Source organism: Pavona decussata, unplaced genomic scaffold, assembly GCF_977016875.1.
Source record: "Pavona decussata unplaced genomic scaffold, jaPavDecu1.1 SCAFFOLD_52, whole genome shotgun sequence".
Classification (NCBI taxonomy): domain Eukaryota; kingdom Metazoa; phylum Cnidaria; class Anthozoa; order Scleractinia; family Agariciidae; genus Pavona; species Pavona decussata.
Genome location: NW_028145474.1, coordinates 1,518,278 through 1,541,872, shown reverse-complemented (window position 1 = coordinate 1,541,872; position 23,595 = coordinate 1,518,278). Strand labels below are relative to the sequence as shown.

Genomic DNA, 23,595 nt, shown 5'->3' with positions numbered 1-23,595 from the left:
AATTCTTTTTTTAAAATATTACTAAGAAGAAAGCTGTGATTATCCAAAGATAACCCTTGAGTGTTTTCTGTGGAGGAAATTTTAAAACCGCTATCATGTGGATGACTTTATTTTTATACTTTGAAAAACTAATGTTAATACTAATTTATCATTTATCTAATTTATCAGTAGGCGCTTTATGCTAGGGCTCTACTGAAAGCTCTTAAGAAGAAATATAAACTATAAATGATTTAAAACTAATAAAAAAATAAACAGTAAAGTGGAGATAGAGAGTAAAAAAGCTATATTGAGAAAACAATGAGGATTAAAAAAGTGTGATTTCCAAGTGCACAAAAGGTTAAAAATACGCGATATGAAACAAATGACTTTTCAGTTTAGATTTAAATTGGTTTAGGTTTTCAGTAGTTCATAAGGAACGGAATCCCACAGTTTAGACGCGGCAACGCTGAACGCACGGTCCCCATACGAAACGGTGTACTTGGAACTTTTACTAACATCTGATTAGAGGAGCGTAAAGATCGAGCAGGGTTATATCTGCCAAGTAGGTCAGTAATATACTGAACCCGGTGCGAGAACACGGCTTAACGCGCTTCGACACGAAGTCAGCTTTCCACTGAACTAAAAGCTTTTAATTTGAAACATTGTCACGCCTTAGTGGGTCCTTATAGCACTTAGACACACTGCCTGCTGGTCGGAATACGCTTTCACGGTCTAGTGTAGTGGTGTGTATGCCGAGCCATCTCTCCACTGAGTATCGAGAACTATAAATAAGTTTTCGCGAAGGAGAGGCGAAGCCTTGACTTTGAGAATTATGATTAATTTTTACGGTGAACCGCATATCACGGTGAAGTTAGAGTTACGATGGTATTCTGCAGTTGTTCTTGTCTTCATTGCACTATATTTCTGACTCTAGTATAACCGCACGATTCTTCGGCTGTTAATTAATATGAAAAAAATGTCGGCTTCGGCGTCTTGTAATCACAGTACCTTGCCAATCATTGATTTTCTACTCAGTTCTATAATTGGTTCATAAAACGCTGTTTCTATCTCAAACCATTAAAGCAATATCAGGGTTTTAGTCACGAACACGCTGAAACTGCGATCACAAAAAAGTTAGATGGGAATCCGTATTCTTGGAATCTACGGCGAAACTTGAATTGTGTTAATGTTTTTCTCGGTATAATTGACAAAGGTAAGTGTTATCTAAATAACGATAACTCCTTCGATCACAGATAATGTCCGCGGACAAATATCTGTGCATATTTTCGCGCCAAATGGAGGCTATTGTGTATATTATCCTTCAAATATTTTTCGCAACATGCGGGAATCTCGCGGGAATCGGCAGGATCTGCCATTCTGTCATATGTCAATCACGTCAAAGTTTGTCAGTCGGCTTCCAAAATCTCCACGTCAGATTTCGCTTCAGGTCGAAAGCGTTTGTTTGAGGAAAAGGTAAACATTTGAAAGGAAAGTAAACTTGTTTAATTCCGTGAAAGACAAAAGCAAGATACAAGTGGCGGATAAGGTTACAGGGAATCTAACTACCTCTCAAAAACAAGCTAAAGATCACTGAAAGCGAAAAACTGTAAAGCATCGCATTCCGTAAAAAGTGTAAACTGCCGTCAACAAAACAGCCGGCGCTTTGTCGTTCTCTTCCTTTATCTCGTGTTCAATTGGAGCAGCACTTTATATCGAAAATACAATAGTGGAATTTGCTAGCCGAAAACGACCTGTGAAGAAATCGAAGCTGAACCTGCAGTCGAATACGACGCCACCGGTTGTTTTTGCTGGATTCCATCATAGCGCTTTCTTTGCTAACTTGACATTGAATGGAGCCAGTAACGAAGTCGTTCACAATCACTGAGGATTAAACTTGTTGCCCGAGAGTAGGACAAGCTGCTTCTCTTCGCAGAGAATTTCGACATCTCGGGGTATCATGGCTGGCCTTAGTGTTTCGTGGACAAGATTTTATGTTCGCGAGCGATCTCGACCAGGTGAGCATTGATAGCATCATTTACCTGTTTGAACTCTGTCAGTAATGGTACTGAAATTTATGTTTTCGTTATTTAAATTCCTTATATCCAGGCCAACACGAATTGCTCTCATTGAATTACAACTGTAATATTTGCCGTCATGTAAGCGAGCTTCGAGCTTATTAATAAAACTCGTTTAATAGCTTGTTGATGGCTTTCTCATTTCGCCAGACTAAAAGAAAACCATAAATACTCTTAAATGAGATGGGCTAAAACTTTTCGTCTGTCATATTTTTCAGTTTTACCACATTTTTAATTCAAGGACTGTTAAACAGAGTTCAAACCAAGAGAAAATGTCGCAAATACGAGCTTGAGTATTTCAACATTTCGTTTACGAACAGCTTACGGTCAAAAACGTTTAGAGCGAATGCTGTTTTCTGGTACTGGTTTATCGACCAGCAGGTTTATCTCTTCTTCTGTACTGTCACAAAAGCAAACCGTTCCCCCATCTTGACATTCATTTTAATGGTAAACAAGACGCGCCTTGAAGTTTTTGAAATTGGGGAATATCCTCGGATATTCCCCAGTTTTAGCTGGGGTATATTCGGTCACGTGAGGCGTTTAGACCAATCGCGCGCGAGCGAAAATATTTGATGGATTATAATTTACGATAACTCCTTCGATCGTTTAAAAACGTGAAATTTCGCAATTCGCTTACGGTTAGTGAGTAACACTTGTGATATTGCAATCTTCAGTCGACTCAGCGAAGGTTCACTGTTTGCTGCTTATAGTTAAGTCGTCGACTGTACTTGTTTGTTTTTGGCTAATTTTGGCGCGAACGTTTGTCGGACTCAAGCTCAAAACAAACCTGGTAATAAGGAAACTTTTTGTAGAAAAATAATCAGTAATTCCATGTTGATTTTACAGATATGCGCTTATATTTGTACCAAGATATTATCTTATCCACGAGCTTCGCTCTGCAAAGACAGTTATGGCTTCTCAGCACAGAACATAAGAAGGGTTATTCAAACCGCCGTGGCTTCGCTTAAGAAAAAATCACCAAGCGAATGGCTTTAGATCGTTCTTCACGTGCGCTATATATCAACGCGCAACTTCTAAGCTGTCCAGTGAAAAATCACCATAGTGAAATGAAGCGATGAAGCTGTGGGTCTGACCAGCTTGAAGCAGAGCTGGCGGAATTTGCATACAACATATAAGATTTGTCTTTGTCTCTCAAGAACATTCAGGTCGAGGACTATTAAGAAAACGAGGTGCTTAAAAATTAAGCAAATTGCAAGGGTGCGTTCTCGGACAATATCGTGGAATATTTTCTTGCAAAGTGAGGCTTTTGTATGAATTCCTGGGAATGGTGGAGGTGGGGAAGTACTGGGAATGGTGGGGGGCGGGGGGGAGGGGAAGATAGTAGCATTTGCGTACCGCCGTTAGGACATAGCATTTGTAACGGAGTCTTTTTCGTCTGAAATAGCGTTAATCTTTTACCTTTGACGCTCAATACCGGGAACGCTAGTTCTGGAGTAACAAAATTCACATGAAAATATATGTTGATAGAATAAATGTGATGGAATATTATAAACCTGGTGCATAAATGAGAATGATTTACATCATCAATACATCATTCTCATTTATTCACCAGGCTTAAAATATTCCATCACATTTTTTCTATAGCGCATATGCCACTCATTGACATTCCAATCCTAGCAGAATGCAGGATGTTTGTCCCATGAACCCAGTTTAATGGCCTTAGCTCCCACAAGTCTCCTGTAGCTCAGTGGAAGAGCATCCGAGCTAGTAATCGGTTTTAGGGTTGACTCCTGATAGGAGCACTCGGGTTTTTTTTCCGAGTATGCCTGTGTCACTTACTGATTAATGCATCATTCTCAACGTGTGTTGAGTTTTGATTTCTGCCGGCCACACACCTCAATCCATAATTTCAATGTTTTTTTCAAAAATTTTCAATGTTGCGTGACATTTATGTGTGCTATTTGTCTAGAAAAGGGAAGGAGCCGAAGGCGAGGACGAAGAAGAAGACCGAAAATCAGACGAAATCATTTTCAGCGCAGCACCCGAGGAGCTTGAGGAGGAAGAGGTCCTTGAAGCTTTGGAGTTGGCAGAAGTCGAAGAAGGTCAGTTTCTATAGAGCGCTTCCACCTTTCTTGTACTCAGAAATTGCGCACAATACTTCCAGCTCACTCAACGGCTAGCATTTACTGGAGCTGGCTCTTTAAAGGCTGGTTTCCATATGATCGCGGATCGCAGATCGCAATAAGGTCTGCGATCGTCTGCGATCATATGGAAACATACTTCTGCGATCGTCTGCGATCCTGCGATCGTCTGCGATCGCGATCATATGGAAACCAAAGTTTTGCGATCCGTGTGTTCGATTGTAGGAACGGTCTACTAGAAACAATCATTTCGTTGTCATTTCGAGGAATTAATGGAGGAAGTTGCTCGTTATGAATGTGTTTACAATCGCAGCAGCAAAGATTTTAAAGACAAGAACAAAAAGGCCAACTGTTGGGACAAAATCGGGCAGAAGTTTTATTTATCGGCCGGGAAAGCAGAGGCCAAATTTCGCAACATAAGAACTGCGTACGGTCGTTATCGAATCCAAAACCGATGTTTTTTGACGGTTTTGGAGCTGACGACGACTCGCTTCATGACAAACAAAAGAAGTAAATTTGCTTGCGGCAAAATTTCCGCTCTTCCACGTTCGCGATGTTGTTTGCTTTTCAGCCTACACGCGCGTGTATATTTGACATTTCCGCTGACAAAACGTATGGCTACGGTCGGCTCTGCGGTCGTTGCGATTATATGGAAACAGCCTTTTTTGCGATCGTCTGCGATTGTTTGCGATCTGCGATCTGCGATCTACGATCGTCTGCGATCGTCTGCGATCATATGGAAACCAGCCTTTAGATAGAACATGGTTCTATCTTCTGCGATCGTCTGCGATCACGATCGCAGGATCGCAGACGATCGCAGAAGTTTGGCTTAACTAAGGAATACCCCGCCACTCCAAAAGTAATCCACTCGTTTCAGGGTCACTTTTGGAGTGGTAGGGTATTCCCTAGTTACTCCAGTATGTTTCCATATGATCGCAGACGATCGCAGACCTTACTGCGATCTGCGATCCGCGATCATATGGAAACCAGCCTTAAGAATGTGTCAGTATTCATCTTAAAGTCAATGACGAATCAATACCTTTCTTACTTTAGTTTTCTTTTATTTGCCGCTTGCTATTTGCATCTTGGTAACCTGCTGTAATAGAAATAGAAGGCTATGAAGTGAATTCGCATTTGACTTGTCCGGATTAGCTAAGAGAACAGCCCATCTTTGAAGTGCAAAAGCCTTGTGAATGTCAGATTCGCTGTGTGATGAACCATGTACTTTCCCTGTGGTTTAAACGAAGTTGCCATCATTTGTTCCAGAACCGTCAATCGCCGAGGAATCTTATGACCGCTTCATGACAATGGAGGACATGGTTGATGATGATCACCGCTCTTCCACTTTGGGCCAACACCGAGACTCGGGCATCTTCAGCTCGTCCAGATACTCAGGGGCCTTCCTTGAGGGGACCCCTACTGGGTCCAGAGCATCCGACTTGGACCGCTCACGCCTCTCAGATTTCAACGTGTCACAGAGTATAACGACCTCGGAAATGATCGTTACCGAGTCGGAGCTCCCGTCGAGTCTTGCCGATATGGCCGACGATAATGTACCGAAGTACGAGCCCCCAGTTACCGGGGATTTCTTGGTGAGTTTCTTGGTGGACGCAAGAGGAGGTAAGATGGAGAGCTCCCAGACCGGGCTCAGGATCACACTGCCACCGAGATCGTGTCAGATGCCGACAACGATCACTTGTAAACAAATACGGTGAGTGAAGACAGAAAGGTCAAAGATTAAGGGCATTACAGATTTCATTTTGAATCGTTGAACTTTAGTCTTTCAACCCTAAGCTCGAACGTTACAGCTGGAAGCTAAGTTGTATAATTTAAGGGCATTTTAACAAAGAGTTGCTGCTCAGTAGCTTTCATTTGAACGGTCACACTTTAGGATTTCATCCACAGTCTCAAAAGTTAGAACCAGCTTGTACAGCGTAATAAACAGCACCACAGGAAAGTACTACTCAGTAGCTTTCATTTGAATGGTCACACTTTAGGATTTCATCCACAGTCTCAAAAGTTAGAACCAGCTTGTACAGCATAATAAACAGCACCACAGGAAAGTACTGCTCAGTAGCTTTCATTTGAATGGTCACACTTTAGGATTTCATCCACAGACTCAAAAGTTAGAACCAGCATAATAAACAGCACCACAGGAAAGTACTGCTCAGTAGCTTTTATTTGAATAGTCAAACTTGAGACTTTTATCCACAGACTCAAAAGTTACTTGTTACATAATAATCAGCACCACAGAAAAAAAAGGGGAATGGTTACCAACAGAGGCCTGTCTTGATTGTTACACATTTACTAGTTGGAAAGATTTGGCACGATATTTGACGATAAACCACGAATAGTTCATAAAGGAATTTCATCAAACTTGTTTTTGGATTACAGTCAATCCAGGTCACGCGTGAACGGTATTTTCGAAATTTGAACGGAGTTTTGAAATTTACATGTCAGTTTTGAAAATCGCCAACGAGATTTCACAGTTCCCGTATAAATTTCCCTAGCTTATTGACAGTATAAAGCTATGCATTTTTCTTTACATTGCAAAATTGAATATTTCAAGAATAACAAAGAGAAATTCGAATGTTCATTTCATTCTTGGAAATACTGTTCACGCGTGACCTGGGTTGACTGTAAATAGCTTCTCTTTTAGCATTTTGCGTACATGAACTGGGTGTTTATTCTCCATCGCTTGGCTTCCGTTTTTAGGTCAAACAAGCCTACTCTGTTGCCACCGTTGTACGAAGGCGAATCTTTAGCTTGTCGCGTGTTGGATGTAAACCCTTCAGGCGTCAAATTTCTTCAGCCGGTGTACTTGGAGTTGCCGCATTTTTCTGCACTTAGAGATGGCGAAAGAGAACTTGTGGTGCTGCGAACTCAGGACGGAGGATGGAATTGGCAGGAAGTTTGTGTTGAAGATATGAAAGGTACCCGTGTGATTTACTGTTTTCTTAGCTGATTAGAGTAGTTGCCAGTTGAATATTTGGTTTCAACATCCGCCAATCCTTAGACGTAAGACTCATAGTACTAAGGAACATCTACTGCTCCTTGTCTCAGCAAAATGTCCACATCGGATATGGGCTTAAGTTAGAAACTAACTAACCACAAACTAGGGAGCTTAAGCAGCGACGACGTAGACGGCAACGACAACGCCGCAAAACAATAGGCTTAATGAGCAAAAACAATCACTCTGCACGTGCGTTTTACATTTTGGTAAATTTCTTTGCCGTCCTCTGCAAAACAACAACGTGAAATGGCCACATTTAAGGTTTTGTGGAGAAGGTGAACGCACGACGGTGAATTTTCATTTTCTTTCTTAACTTGTACGCCATTCCTTCCAATTTGGTGCCTGGATAGTTCGCCATTTTTGTAAAAGTTGAGCGAGTTGAAATAATCGCGAAGAAGCACAAATGAATAAAGATATTTTTTCGGGTGACGTTTTCGTCGCCATTGCCTTCGTCGTTGCTTAAGCTCCCTAAAGGCTGGTTTCGATATGATCGCGGATCGCAGATCGCAGATCGCAATAAGGTCTGCGATCGTCTGCGATCATATGGAAACATACTTCTGCGATCGTCTGCGATCCTGCGATCACGATCGCAGACGATCGCAGAAGATAGAACATAAAGGCTGGTTTCCATATGATCGCGGATCGCAGATCGCAATAAGGTCTGCGATCGTCTGCGATCATATGGAAACATATTTCTGCGATCGTGATCGCAGAAGGTAGAACCATGTTCTATCTCCTGCGATCGTCTGCGATCCCCTGCGATCAATTGCGATTGTGCGATCATATGGAAACCAAAGTTTTGCGATCCGCGATCGAAACGCATCCCATAATATTTCGGGTTCTCTCCCACGATTCAACGCTCGTGTGTTCGATTGTAGGAACGGTCTACGTAGCAACAATCATTTCGTTGTCATTTCGAGGAATTTATGGAGAAAGTTGCTCGTTATGAATGTGTTTACAATCGCAGCAGCAAAGATTTTAAAGACAAGAACAAAAAGGCCAACTGTTGGCATCAGCGTACGGGGCGGGGGGGCTGGGGGGGCTGCAGCCCCCCCTGTCGGAAAAAAAAATAGTATTATTCGGGCAAAACGGATGTACCGTTAGGGCAAAGACATAGTAAAAAATATTCTATCTTTTAATAACTTGATTTGGGTCGTGCTACAATCGTGGACAAAACGGTTAAGAAAACGTACCCTTCCAAGCGTTTTTACAAGTAAACAATCGAACGACAATATTTTTCCCGCCCCCCTCCCCCCAACTCAATGTTGTTTGGTGGGTCACGAACAGTTTCCCGGCAATCAGCACTTCCCAAATCAACATTGTATAGGGGGAGGGGGGGGGGGGGAGGGAGAAGTAACTTGTAGAAATTCGAGGGGAGGAATAGGAAATAATTGTTTTTGGTGGGCAGCGTTCAGATTTCTTAACCAGAATTGTCCACGATTGTAGAGCAAGTGCCGAGGATAATGGAAGGCGTGGTCACTTTATCAAAGGATCGCGATCTCAAGACCTACAACGAAAGTAATTCGCTTCTCCACTCAATTTGTGACTTTAAGTTTGTTTATGGCTTGATGGTTTTGAAGCTCATCTTATCCAACACTGATAATTTGAGTAGATATCTACAGGGAGAACAGATGGATGTCATCACTGCCAAGAAGACTGCTGATGCTGTCGTTAAGACACTGAGCAATTGTCGCAATGAAGAGAGCTTGAGAGATGTGGTCACATGCTGATGTTATAGCGCAAAAAATCAGAATAGGAATCAAGAGTACGAAATTTGCCTTCAGAGATGCCAAGGTGCCACGAACCTGACCATCACGCCGACTTCAGGGCCTTACTGGTAAGACACCTGCTGCAGCAAACGACAGCTCACAACAGACGGCAAAAGACCACTTTCGTATTACAGGTTATTACACAAGTATTGACAAAGTCGTCACTGTAAACTTCAATCAAGGTTTGAGGGCAATGACCAGGAAGTTTTGTGCGCACTGGGCGAAATCGTATTCAGCCGTTCTCCAAGCATCAACAACACCCAAACTGTATCAAATTTCTATGGCGTGGATAGTGAAGTGCTATAAAGTGAGAAGTCAATCTTTGAAAACTACGACTGCGGGGACCCATGCCAGAGAAAAAACGCACCCGTGATGGTAAAGACCATGCATCAAAATGGTCTCCATGACAATTTACCTGTTCTATATAAAGTTGCCTCCATCCTGGCCACAATTCCTGCAACCTCGTGCTCTGCTAAAAGGTCTTTCAGCGCCCTTCGCCGCATCAAGACATTTTAATTTAAGATCCACAATGGGACAAGAAAGACCGACTTAGCAGTATCGCCGTTATTAACATTGAAAGAACGTATGCAAACACGACAATGCAGAATTACATACAAAGGATTATTGACATATTTGGGTCTCGAAGTAATCGTTCTTCATACTTCTTTTAGAGCTCAAATGGGTACGTTTTATCTCTCGCTTCATGGTTTTGTATTTTAGAAATGTTGATCTCGATTTACCGAAAATAATTGCACTATTTTGAATGCCCGTGCTCTCACGGTATGGCGAAGAAAACTTGACGTCACAAAAGAATCATCTTGTGCATCTGTGACCAACAAGTTTCATTCGGGCAAATTATGTTCAGCCCCCCCAACAAAATTTTTCCCGTACGCCGATGACTGTTGGGACAAAATCGGGCAGAAGTTTTATTTATCAGCCGGGGAAGCGGAGGCCAAATTTCGCAACATAAGAACTGCGTACGGTCGTTATCGAATCCAAAACCGATGTTTTTGACGGTTTTGGAGCTGACGACGACTCGCTTCATGACAAACAGAAGAAGTAAATTTGCTTGCGGGAAAATTTCCCCGCTCTTCCACGTTCGCGATGTTGTTTGCTTTTCAGCCTACGCGCGCGTGTATATTTGACATTTCCGCTGACCAAAACGTATGGCTGCGGTCGGCTCTGCGATCGTTGCGATTATATGGAAACAGCCTTTTTTGCAATCGTCTGCGATTGTTTGCGATCTGCGATCGTCTGCGATCATATGGAAACCAGCCTTTAGATAGAACATGGTTCTATCTTCTGCGATCGTCTGCGATCACGATCGCAGAAGTGTTTCCATATGATCGCAGACCTTATTGCGATCTGCGATCCGCGATCATATGGAAACCAGCCTTAATAACTAGTCCGTCCCAGTCGCTCAGAAAGCGGGAGCGGCGCATACAAAACGAGAAGAGACTAGGCGGAGAAGGTGCCAACGTGTTTTAGTTGTTGTTGTACGCGAAGAAAATTTTGTTTTTGCTGGACTGTGATAGTAACCGAGTTTCTGGAAAATAGCGAGTCTGGGATAGGGTAGGAAGTTTTGGTCTTTAGTCTAGTATAGGTTTGCAAAATGCAACTAAACTTGGCCTGGTTTATGGTAAGGATTTCAGAGTCCCAGTGACATCCCCCCATCCCACCCCCACCCCAATTTTAGAGCACCGCCCCGTGTCTCCCCACCTAATTACGTTCGCACGCATCTCAGGCTATAAACTAACTTGCAATGTGATTTCTTGTTTCAGCTGTTGATGGCTACAGTTCAGATATGAACATTCATCAAGGTTTCCCAAGCAAGAGATACGCCAGGATAGAAACACACGACTTCCCCGAGAAGTTCTCCATCATCTCGCGACTCAAGAAAGAAAGCTTTATGGTTGGCCCCGGTGGGGACGTTCTCAGGTCCTCGGTCCTTCCTCAGGTTCAGGTTAAGGTTCCTGAAGGGGCTGTATCAAGTGGGACAAAATTGACCCTGCAGGTTAGTACCGTAGGCTCGAGGCTTCTCCTTATGGAACCTTGGTTTCTTACGAGGTGCATTCTATAGGTGATCGTTTTGTAGGATAACAGCCTCATGTTTGTCTTCGCAAGAATGTAGCCGAATCATCGGTTTTCTTTCTGCCTGAGTATTTTGGTAATCTACGAAAGATTCCGAAGATCATCTAAAAGCTTTCGAAGCCTTTTGGTCGTCGACTGTTTCTTATTCGTTTGAATTGTTCGACAGTAATAAAAAAGGAGAAACTTTTCGTTGTCTAAAGTCCACACGAAGGCTTCCTTTGATTCCCTTTGATTACAATTTTTAGGGTAGCCATGGTTAGGGTAAAGTCAGGGGCAAACAATTTTTTTCAAGGTTAGTGAAAAGTCAGGGAAATTGAGTTTTGAATAGCCACTAGATTTGTAAAAGAATTCCCTTGTTGGCAAAGGTAAGGTCATTTAAAACATTATCTGCAAAGGAGCTGATTTATGTAGCTTCATCGCTGGCTTTAGAGCCTAAGGATTTGTCTTTGGTGGTCAGTGAAAACTGGTTTGTGGTCAGTGAATTTGGTAAAACAAAGAGGATTAACTGAATAAAATGCAATAAACAGCTGATTTCCTTTCTGTTGTCTTTTTTCAGGTTCAACCTGCGGACGAATCATTCAATGACTTCGAGGAGTGGGTGGCTGTGAGCCCTGTGGTTGCTCTTGAGCCACAGGACGTTGTCTTCTCCAAACCTGTCAGCATAACCATCCCCACCCCAGTATACAGCTCGGGCGGGGAAAACGTTGATATCCAGCCGTCACTCAGACTCCTCAGCTGTCAGCCTCAGGACAATAGGAAATCTATGTCCCATGCCCCGCTCTACCACTGGAGTGACATCACTGATACGACACCGCTGAGCGTGGTGAACGCATGCGCGACTTTCACCACCAGTCATCCGGCGAGGTGAGATCTGTTTTAGCGTCTGCTCGATGTTTAATTTCACCTTAGCGCATTAGCCGTTGCCAAGCCGACAAATAAAGAGAATAATAAAATTGTTTAAATTTGCGTGGGCAAGGGAAAGTATGACTGAGCTTTCCAATCGTTAAACGTAAGCAGGACGTAAGAAACGTGCTACCTCCGCGCAACCTTTTTCTGGATTATTTTACCTTACTTCATGAAATTCACTCTCATGGCCAGAAAACAACACGAATAGAAAAACAAAAAATAAAAACGGTACAGGAAATGTAAACCTAAAAGCTTCATCGCAAAAGTTCCAACATTTCTAACTTTCAATTCAATCAGGAAGAAGTGGATAGAAAAGGCACTCCGTAGATTTCCATTGAAATTCCTGCAGCGCTTATTAAATTAATTTATTATTTATTAAAAGTTCGCGTTTTCGCCGTCTTTGCGGACGCGTTTTTGAAAGTTTTCACTGCGTGGACGGAAAATAAAAACGCAACGACAAGTTTCCTTTTTCAAATGAAAACTTCTTCATGTATTGGACACGGATGTGTGACGGAACCTTTGATCTCCTTTATTTCCCACAGATACTGGCTCGTGGAGATCCGTAACCCAGACAACGTGACGTCAGACGCGCGCCTGTTGTACCGCAAGTTAACCGCTGTCCCATACTCGGTCAAGGTGGTTGTGTTTGCTAAAGTGTTGCCGGATGGTGCAGAAGCTCGGCTTCGAATCTTCTGCATCACTGATGATAAAATCGACAAAACGCTCGAGAAACAGACTGGTTTTGTGGAAGTGGCGCGGAGTCGTGATATGGAAGTATGTGAAGGAAGACCGGTTCACATCAGGTACGAATACTTTATGATATGATGCTCTAACTCTTACCTTGGTATCCTTATGCAGGGGGATGGTAAGGTGTTTTTTGACTCTCCCCCCCCCCCCATACATATTTATACACTGGCGTAATCCGTATGTATATGTATATGTAGAGACTTTAACGTTGTCAATTGCTGGATTTCACATTCCTGTTTTCATCCAACTCCACAGGTGTTTAGGTAACGTAATGCCAGTCAGCCGTGAGCCGTTGCAGATCACCTTTTGTCCTTTCCGCGAAAACCGCCTGTCCGTGACTGTGCGCGTGACCGACCCGTCCCAGCCTCCCACCTGTCGGCTGGCTTTCCTCAAGGAACCTCGTAAAGATCGACTGGGCAACGTGCGAACCATCTGCAACCTGAGCATCGACTTATCAAAAGAGGTGAGGCGGGATCAATGGGTAATTTCTCCTTACTTGATAGTTGCATTGTCTATGGGCATGTAGTGAGAATTTGAAGAAAGCATCATCCAAAGAGGCATTTTCTTGGAGGGGTACTAAATTTATAACTAATCTGCAAAACAGTCCGTATTTTACTGCGAATTCACTGCTTTCGACTCGCGAGACTCGCGCGCGACCTCGCTGGTCTGTGCACCTCCATTTGCGCGTCACGCGCGGATCTCGAAAGAAAGAAAGAAAAAGACAATGGCAGTAGTTGGAGTATGTCTATATACTGATTTTTAACAGCATGGTCTATTTTTTATTTTTATCTTTTCAATTTCAAAGTGTTCATTTTAGTTGCTATTACAGTCACTTATATTGTTTGTCTTTATGATCCTTTATGAAAACAACTCTTCTGTGTAGTTCTCACGTCGATATCTTTGTTTGCCTCCTTCATGATACAGAACTTGAGAAAGGATGATGCCCCCGCTCGACTTTCTGGTGAGTTTATCCGTTTACGTAAACTTGAGCGGTCGGTTGTTGTTGGTTTTGTTTTTTTTAACACCAGTCCATCTCCAGCGAGCCAGGTGAATACGATTATCGAACAATGTTGAGAGAGAGTAGCAACCGTGGGAACAAATTTGGGAGAGTAGCACTTACTTAATGAGACCACCAAGCAAAAACATGCCGCTGTGAAAACCGCGGCAAAATATGTAACTTTCCAACCAGTGCCAAGCACGAAAACAATGTCCTCCGATGCAAAGCGCGGGAAAACGTAGTCAACAAGCGTCCTATGTCACATTCACACCAAGGCTTGAGCACGTTTAAAAGCTGTTTAGTTAAACACAGTTTAAAACTGTTTCCTTCATAAAAGCTGCTTTCGTATTTTTGTCGGCTACAGATTTAAGACAAATGAAAGCATAAGTTAAAGTTTACTTGAATCCTATGTCAAAGCCAATGGTTCAGCTCCCTGTTGCCAATTTACATTTTGTTAAACCTGGTTTAATTAAACATGTTTTGTTGATGTGAATGGAGCTCTAGAGTGATAGTCCAGATAACGTGTCTATCGATAAAAAGCGCGGAAAAACTTGTACCCTGGCAACCGGTACAAAGCGCGGGAAAACTTGTACCCTGGCAACCGGTACAAAGCGTGGGAAAACTTGTACTCTGTCAACCGGTACAAAGCGTGGGAAAACTTGTACCCTGGCAGTCAGTACGAAGCGCGGGAAAACTCGTACCCTGGCAGTCAGTACAAAGCGCGGGAAAACTCGTACCCTGGCAGTCAGTACAAAGCGCGGGAAAACTTGTACCCTGGCAGTCAGTACAAAGCGCGGGAAAACTTGTACCCTGGCAGTCAGTACAAAGCGCGGGAAAACTTGTATCCTGGCAACCGGTACAAAGTAAGGGGAAATTTAAGTGAGTCAGGCAATGTGTTGATCATTTACAGAATCTTTGCTTTGTGTGGTTAGAGTTTGTGCGATTGACTGTAATAGGCTTTAAACCATCCATCTTCTTTTCTAAATCATATTTTCTTGTTGTTGTTTTTCGTTTGTTGACTTGTAGATGATTTGCTCACACTGATTTCCAAAGAAATTGGATATGACTGGGTTGCCCTTGGTCAGGAGTTGGGCTTCACTGACTCAGAACTTCAAGAAATTGCCGACAAGCAGTGAGTATTGATAAAAAATAATAATAAAAACAAAAACAAAACAATCTGAAAGGGCGCATCCTTTTCAGAGCATTCAGGGTCGAGGAATAACAGAAAACACGGAAAATTTATCCCAGAGTAACGCACGTCTGTCTTTTCCGCTCATTCATTTGTCTTCGTTTACTCCTGATATCTCTAATGAAAGCAGCTGAGCTTTGTGGCGCCGCTAAACTTAACTGAACTAAATATTTTCCCCGTGGTGTCAACTTTTTGGTCTAAGGCGTAATCCTTAGAATAATTATTTCAATCAGAGTTAGTGAGCGGAATTTGGCCAAATGTTTTGGTCTGTGAATGAGCGACCATTCAAATGAAAGCTACTGAGCAGTACTTTCCTGTGGTGCTGTTTATTTTACTGTACAAGGTGGTTCTAACTTTTGAGTCTGTGGATGAAATCCTAAAGTGTGATCATTTAAATGAAAGCTACTGAGCATTACTTTCTTGTGGTGCTGTTTATTATGCTGTACAAGGTGGTTCTACTTGAGTCTGTGGATGAAATCCTAAAGTGTGACCATTCAAATGAAAGATACTGAGCAGTACTTTTTGGTTGAGCTGTTTCTTATGCCATACAAGGTTGTTCAAGTTTTTGTAAATTGTCACCCTTCAAATGAAGTTATTGAGCACAACGTTCCTGTGGTGCTGTTTGTATTTATGTATTTCTTTTTTACTAAGTTTAAGTGGTATTCTGTTGTACACAATTTAACTTGATTCAATCTTTATTTTTCCTTTACATTATTTTATCCCTTTTTCAGTGATTCTGAGTCAACAGACGAGTGTGCCATGGAGGTATTAACAACCTGGCGCGATAAAGAGGAGAAAGCTCATCAAGAAATCGGACGAGAAAACATCGCTGATGACTTCAAAAAACTCGCCTACAGCAGCTACTCCAAGGAGCCAGTGGTTGCTGTGGAAACGCATCACGTGAGCAGCAGCCCTAAAACGTCTTCCACTCCTAGTGGCTCGAGTCCAGGCCACCGGCGCATTTCCGAGTTTCTAGATTCGGCTGGTGAAACGGATTCCATGTTTAAACTGAAAGATGACGGCGGCTCGCCGCGCTTGCCTCGCTTGTCTGACAGAGATGAGGAGGTGTTCAATGTTGAAGGAAAGAACTCGCCAGAACCGCTCGACGAGGAATCTGTCATTGTAGTGGAGAAGCACAGCGTGGTAGACGAAGACGGCAATGTCATTGAAGAGAGCCACAAGGTCATGCAAGATGGCAACGAAATGTCCAAGGAAGACACCGAGAAGTTACTGCAGGATTTCTTAAGGCGTCTTAGATTTCCTCTCCGATGAAACTACCCAGGCAGCAGTGGAGAACGGTGGGGAAACAGAAGAAACTGAGATTTGAACAGCTTGCTGGTGTAGTCTCTTTTGTCGTCAGTATTTGACTGTCACATACGATTCTCGTTTGCGTGACACTTACGCGAGTTTTGTGTGACACTAATAGCAGGGTTGTATGACGGCTGATGAAGGAGGCTATGCTGTGTAGTGTTTTAAAATTTCCACACTCAGAGGAAAAGAACATGTCAGTAGATTAACGTTATTTGCTCAAGCCAAGAAATGATAAATGATAAATGAGAGGTAACCTTTCCAGGGTAGGAGTATGAATATATAGCAATTTTTGTTCAGCCAATCGACGAGTGGATTTATGTATGAAGATAGTTGAGCATATATTGTAAGAGAAGGATTTGAATGTGTATCGTTGTTAACTAAGGAAGTCCGGCTTGTTGTTAACGGTTTTAATCGTTTTTACTCTGTCATGCCAAGCATGTATTGTTCAGTCTAATTTTGGCGATAGGTTTAGTATTTAGGGTTTTTAAAGTATTAATTACTGAATGGATAGTTTTTTTAGCCTCTGTTTTTACACGGAATTCAGTCTGGTTTTACTTACGCGCATTCTCGTGCCAGGTTTTATTTTGGATTTTTATTTTATTTGTCGATTCTTTAGCGAACATAATTTTTGGAGGTATCTCTTACCAATGTCGTGCTATAATTGCATGTGCCAAGCAGTTCGTTGCTTGAGAAGAGAATAATTCAAAGCGTAAACGAGTAACACAGTCGATAGACAAGCGACTGTTTCGGTAAATTTTGGTAAAGATTCTCGTTGTATTTTCCGAAAGTGGTCGTGGGCTCTCGAGCGCACTGATAAGTTGCTTGCCAACCATTTTAAGGTGCAATCTCCAAAAGTGTGGAATTCTGTTTTTTGTGTCAACTTAACTGTCTGGTGCAAAGTTTCATTCAAAACTTGCCAATAAAAACATGGCGGACAGAAACTCAGCCTTTGATTGTTACATAGATGATAAGGAAAAAGTCATTTGTTGTTGTAAATACGAAAACCGCGGTTGAAAACAAAGCGAGGCCAATTTTCATATGCATTCGACTATTATAAAGTTTAAATTGAATCGAAAAGCATTAGCTTTGTTGTAGAAATAGATTGCACCGTAGAATGATCGACGGGTAGACTTGTTTCTTTCCATTTAGCCAAAATGTTCGGTTGGAAATTTTCAATGTTAATGAAAAGACTTTTTTCCAGTCGTTTCAAACTTGCAATCTCATTGGTAGATCTAAAACGTACGTGATGGCGGAACAATGTTGTAAGAAGATGGAAATTTTGTGCAAATGGAACGGTGATTTCCGTTCAAACGGGATGCAGCGGAAAAAGTGGAGTGCCTCCAATACTGGTCCATGCATACCATTTATATTTCAAACGGTTAGAGCGCTTTTCAATCGAGTGTCGTAAAATTAAAACCAAAGTAATTTCTCTGGTTAATCACAACAGATGTAAACAGCACAACCAGCCAATCAGAACTCGAAGCAAATACATGTAGCCTGCGTCAAGCGCGGGAAAACGCGTGCGACCAAGCTAAGCACGATTGGTTTTGGTCTTGCTGTTGATTGGTTGAGAAAATGGTGCAAACTTTGCCAACCAATCATAGAGTGCAGTAAAGCAAAACCAAAGCAAACGCGAAATTACTTTCGACACCCAATTGAAAACCGCTCTAAACCGAAACTTTTGGGTAAATGGAAGCACCCCGGGTCATGTTAGGGGGAAAATTGCGGGTTCAGTCAATGCCAAAACAGTGGGTTGTTTCGATTGAAGGCTTACTGTTATAGCCTCTGTTCTTGTGAATTGTTGTTCAGACTGTGAACTTTTAGCAATGTTAATGTAAGTTCTTGGCGGTCAGTACTAGTATCTGGAATAATAAACTGGCTACTCACTGTAATTGTGTGTGCTTTTCTTTCGGTGTTACATTGACAATCTCCATGAAAAAGTTAATCCCGGGGGGGGGGACTTCCATATAAAAATGACGGGGGTGATCGTCGAAAATTTTGAAAAGAACCCCTAATAGGTACCAGAATTCCGTTTGTGGGCGTGGTCCGAACAACTTTTTTTTCCCTGATAGGTACCAAATCAGTTGACTGACATTTGCTCATATTTTCGTCTCAATACCGTGAAAGGTACCACCATACCTCTAATGGAAGTTAGTTTTGATTTTAGCACCCTAAGGGGTACCAAAACACGAATTTTAACCCCTAAAAGTTACGACGATCGCCCCCGTCACTTTTATATGGGAGCCCCCCCCCCCCCCCCCCCCTCTCGGGACAAAACAAACCAGACCAGGACACCAGAGACTACCGGGAACTTTCTAAAGTTACAACATCCGAAAGTAACGATAGAAAATGAAAGTTCGCGAAGGAATTAAGTCATTGGGTGATCGACACCGTGGAAAGCAAGGACTGAACAATCATGAACACCTTGAAACATAGAAACGCTAGCGCCATAGACTGTCGTCCTTAATTAAAATCAATACGTAGGAAAAAATGCAACCGCGAGAATAGACGCGCGAAGGTTCCTCTATTGATAGCAGTTTTTTTCTCTTTGTAATTTCTGAAAGAGACACCCGATCAGAGAGTAAACGTACAGTGGAACCTCCAGTTTGGCATCCATTAAGGGGACACAAACCTTTGTCCCAGAAAAACATTTTTATTATCTTTGTATCAGTGTTCTCTAGAGGGGAGGGAAACCTCTACCAAGGAGACGGGGACAATTTTGTAACGTCCCAAATGCTCCTGAAAAATCCATTAAGGGGTCAACCACTATTGTAGGCATTGATTTCCTGGTACGTGATCGACCGCCAAAGAGGATTGTAGGATTATTGTACCTTAATCGCTAGTGATGACAGCTTTAAAAGCTTGACCTTGGATTGTACTCTAATTAATGAATGGCAATTAAGAGACGTATGGTGTACAAATCCTGTTAGCAATTTCAATCCTGGTCAAGAAAACAGGCCTTTTTATGGTGGTTAATTATTAAGAAAATTATCCCCAACCTCTTCCCAGCGGACACCTCCATTAAGGGGACACTTTTCTTTGTCCCGAGAGTGTCCCTCTAAGGAAGGTTCCACTGTCTCTCTATCTCTCAGACCCAGCCCCCTCTCCCACTCAGTCCTCGGCCGTTCCTGTTTCCACGTTTGCTTTCTGTTATCCAAAATAACTTGGAAGATCATGCATGCTGGCTGTGAATGAAGAACTTTCTCTCAGTTTAGTTAATCGCGTCCTTGGGTGTGGACGGAAGCCCGTTGGTCTTGTCTCCTACATCTTCTCTGCTTTACGAAACTTTTGGATGCAGGGGACCACACGACGCAAAATAAACTGTTCCGGCTGAATACGCTCCGTTGCCGGATCTCTTGTAGTCGAAATGCTCGTGCCAGACGTCACTTAACGTGTAAATAAACCAAACTGATTGCAGGGCTGACACTACGGCAAAGGGCTTATTTATTTGGGCCAATATTTCAACTAGTACAACTAGTCTTCTTCAGGACAAGAGCTACAAGCCCTGAAGAAGACTAGTTGTACTAGTTGAAATATTGGCCCAAATAAATAAGCCCCGGCTTTGCCGCAGTGCAAGCCCTGCAATCAGTTTGGTTTCTTCGGTTTGTCCTACCCGTGTCTCTCTCCTCTACTTCTCTGCAGAGGTTCATTCTGATACAAAAGGAGCGAAAAGTCGGAAATGGAGAAAACGCGAGTGCGGAGGACGACGAGAAGAGCCCTTGCTCTCCTCGTTATTTCACTCTCTCCAGTCCCTTATTTGGCTGCGTTCGAGCGCGAAAAAGGCCTCTGCGGAGGCCTAGTACCCATGTAGAACCCACAAAGAACTCGCAAAGAGTACCGGAGACGTAGCCCCTGTTGTCTGTGGTTTGGCCTTGTTTCAGTAATGTGGGCATCTCTAACTTCAGTTACTTGACTCAGTTGATTGTTTACCTGCGATCAGGAGAAGTCACTAGGCAAAAAAGACCCCTGTACGGTGCAATTTGCAACCACAAGCAGTATAATTGCAAATTCTAGTCTGGTAAGGACCCCCCACACAGTGTTACAAAGCGTATTTGAATCAGTTTCATAGAAAATAAATAATTCATTTGTCCATTATCTGACAACAGAAATTTCCCTAATTGGCAAAATGTTTGGCACATTAAACTGGGGTCAAGAAATTGAGAGCAGAATGCGTATTTCTGTCACTCTGCAAGTGAACAAAGAAAACACAGTTTGTTTTAAAACAAACGTTAAAAGAATGCAGCACTTAAATTTGCTTGGGGGAAAATGAGAAAATAAGCAATTTAGATGTGATTTTAGAACTAAAGAAGACCAAAGAAGAGAAAGTTGTATAAGGAAAGAGCTATCTAAAGAAACACGGTGTTGCCCCGATTAACAAATGTTCTCCACAAGAATTGCTCGAATACTTTCTTAGTAGGTGGCACTTGCTACTGTCAAAGATAGCGAGCAGAGGAATAATGAAATGCAATAGCATTTCTTTTTTTCTGCTTGCTTTAGTGGCAGGAAGCTCTAAACGTTTGAAAAGTAAATATAAACTCGGGATAAGAGAGCGTCCTTGAGCTCATCACGCAATCTTTGCTCCCCAAGGCTAAGTGTCCCTCAGAACAACGCATTTTCTCAGTTTGCAGTTTACGACACTTGGCTGAGCTTACAAGTTTTAAGGTAAGAATGTTTTTAGTGTGCTCATAATAAATTAATTCACTCCTCTTAACGTTGCATCGTCTGGAACATGCCCTGCGTTTTTACCTTAATTTCTCACCTTTCTTTCGGCGACGTTTTTTTTTAACATCTCCCGACGTAAAAATCATGTCTGGCTGAAGCCTGATTTATTTTTTATTTGTTTGCCACACTGAAAGGTAAATAAATTAAACAAAGACTACAAGTGCGAGGAAACCTAATAGAAACTGTAAAGCTTATAAGCATAAGGCTTCCTCATACAGTTCGGTAGGTGGACTAGATATAAAGCATATTATAGATGGGCAAGTTTAGTTTGATACTTTGGCGATAAGGTATTTTTACACGGAAAGTTTAAAGTTTGAAAAGCTGGATGATCGAGTCAAATTCTAAAGTAGGGAATTCCATATTTTGGACCTTAGTGGAGGACTGTAAATTGATTGATGTTTGTTCTGCAGTAATGTGGACGATCGTTGTGTACTGCACTGTCCAAATATGGTCATGGTGCACTCAATATTCGCCGTTTGTAGTCAACAGATATCCTGCGATATGCGTAATTTCTTGTCCGGTCGGAGAGAAAAGCGGCTAAATAAAGATCGTCTCCAGCTTTTCTGCAAAGAACTATGCTTTGTTATCAATGTGTTGAATAATAAAGGCAATTATCTTGCTCAATCGTACGAAATAAGTAAACTCCACTTGCAATTATTCTAATTCTGTGTGGCAAAGGCACAAAAACACTGTTACTCAGCTTTAATGCTTCAAAAAGTGCCGCGAAAACTGAATCTTGTAATTATGTTCGAGCAAGGCTTTTCTAAAAAAAGCGATGCTTGTTTGCTCCAATTATGCCAAACGTTATGCTACTGAGGACAATGGGCCAAGCTCTGTTGGGGAGAAAGTTTGTGCGTTGGAAGAGTTTGTAAGGAGAACTGAGATTTCCTAACGATAACTAAACGACTTTTTTAAAGAAATGGTGTACGCTGCAGACCAAATGATCTCACTCCACAAGTTGTGCTAAAACTGTGCAGAAAGGCAACAAAAAACACCAGGTAACATTTACGGATTGTCTGAATTTATTTGTCGTCGGGAAACCACAGTTCGACTTGCAGAAACTACGGGGAGACTGGTACGACTAAGGGATTATGGGATCGGTTTGGGAGAAGGAAGCAAATTGCCGCAGACATGGCAGATGAATAAATGCCAGTTTCTAGGCGGTAAGCAGTATAGGAATTGGGAAATACTCTTTTAGGTTAAAACTATTTAACAAGAGCTATGCTACCCCGAGAAAATGCCGAAAAATGCATGTACACGTCGCCGTGTGCCGTGATGTCCACCCGCCTAACCAAACTACCGCCACAATCCCTTAGTCCTCTCACAATTCCAAAGTAACTTCTTTGGCCAATCACAACGGATGTAAACAAAACAACGAGCCAATCAGAATTCGAAGCAAATACATGTAACTGGCGTCAAGCGTGGGAAAACGGGTGCGGCCAAAACACGATTGGTTTTTGGTTCGCATGGGTTGAGAAAGTGGCGCGAGTTTTGTTAACCAATCACAGAGCGAAGTAATGCAAAACCATGCAAAGCAAATGGGAAATTACTTTCGACGCTCAATTGAAAACCGCTAGAAGACAGCAAAAGTGACCCTTTATACGGCAAAAAAAAAAAAGGACGAAAACAAAGAAATTGGATAAATAAACAGAAAAACATATGTATAAAGATTGCACTAAAAATAGGCCTGTATAAGCTTCGGCATCCCTCAACGTCTTGCATGTCGCTGTGGTCTTGCCAAATTTAGAATTGTTAATTATAACTCTAACTACGAGGTATTAGTGGAATAAGAACAACTTATACAAGTTAATGCAGAAAACTATCTGACACCACTGACCTCAGCTCTTCTCGTTTTTCACTGAGCTACACTTTTTTTTTTAATAAGAACGTCTAATTTTGGGGCTAAGGCTAAACGTTCTTATTGTTTTTGGCAATTTGAGCCTGAAAAGTTCTTAAGATATTTTTAGTTATCTGTTATAGTATTTCAAGAAAACTATGCGGACGTGACTAAGACGCCTATACAGACAATACAATACAGACAATACAGACTAAATTTTGACCTGTATTATTTTATCCGTTCCGTACTGTTCATTTAAAAAAAAACATTTGGTCGCAAAAAAGATGTTCTTAACTGATGCTCAGCCTGGGTAATATTCTTAGTATGTTGTTAAATTTTAGTTAATATCAGGCTCAACGTTCTTATATAAAAAAAAGGGAGTATTACTGAGGCCGGGCTCGGCTTCTTTGGTGTTCCAGTTTACATAATTTCTTAAATAAGTAAGAAAACGCTTTTATTTTCTCTCAAAAAGTTAAATTTTCGACGAAAAATGCCACTAAAATGCTCAAATAATGCTTAACGCCCTTGCCGCTCACTAAGATGCTCGAAAAATACATGGCATACTTGTTTGAGGCTTGCACGCAAAAATCCACACCGTTTGGCGCTTTGCGAATCCATGGTTTAAACGGGATCTGTAGAGAGTTTTCACGGCTGCTACGTTGCCTGATGTACGACCGAAACGAAAGTTGTTTGGTATTGGGATACGCCTCAGCCCCTAGCTCTCTTACTTGCGACCAGGCTCTTTTTTCGTTTCGGTTGGAAACCCAGTACCGTGGGAAACTCGACAAGAAACTTAGCGAGGAACCACATACTTTATAAGAGGAACAATAAGAGCTCTGATAAGAGACTGAGTATTG

The 23,595-nt window shown here is 42.1% G+C and overlaps 1 pseudogene across 1 annotated transcript in view; it reads left to right on the top strand.

Moving 5' to 3' along the window:
• LOC146480844 (uncharacterized) overlaps positions 1-18,071 on the top strand; it is a 73,798-nt pseudogene extending 55,727 nt beyond the window's left edge. Inside the window, exons 24-33 of the transcript XR_014864621.1 lie at positions 3,985-4,117; positions 5,423-5,867; positions 6,872-7,089; positions 10,720-10,952; positions 11,586-11,893; positions 12,478-12,738; positions 12,938-13,145; positions 13,607-13,643; positions 14,706-14,811; positions 15,600-18,071. The product of XR_014864621.1 is annotated as an uncharacterized LOC146480844 (transcript). The remainder of the gene's footprint in view (positions 1-3,984; positions 4,118-5,422; positions 5,868-6,871; positions 7,090-10,719; positions 10,953-11,585; positions 11,894-12,477; positions 12,739-12,937; positions 13,146-13,606; positions 13,644-14,705; positions 14,812-15,599) is intronic.
• Positions 18,072-23,595: the final 5,524 nt, after the last annotated feature.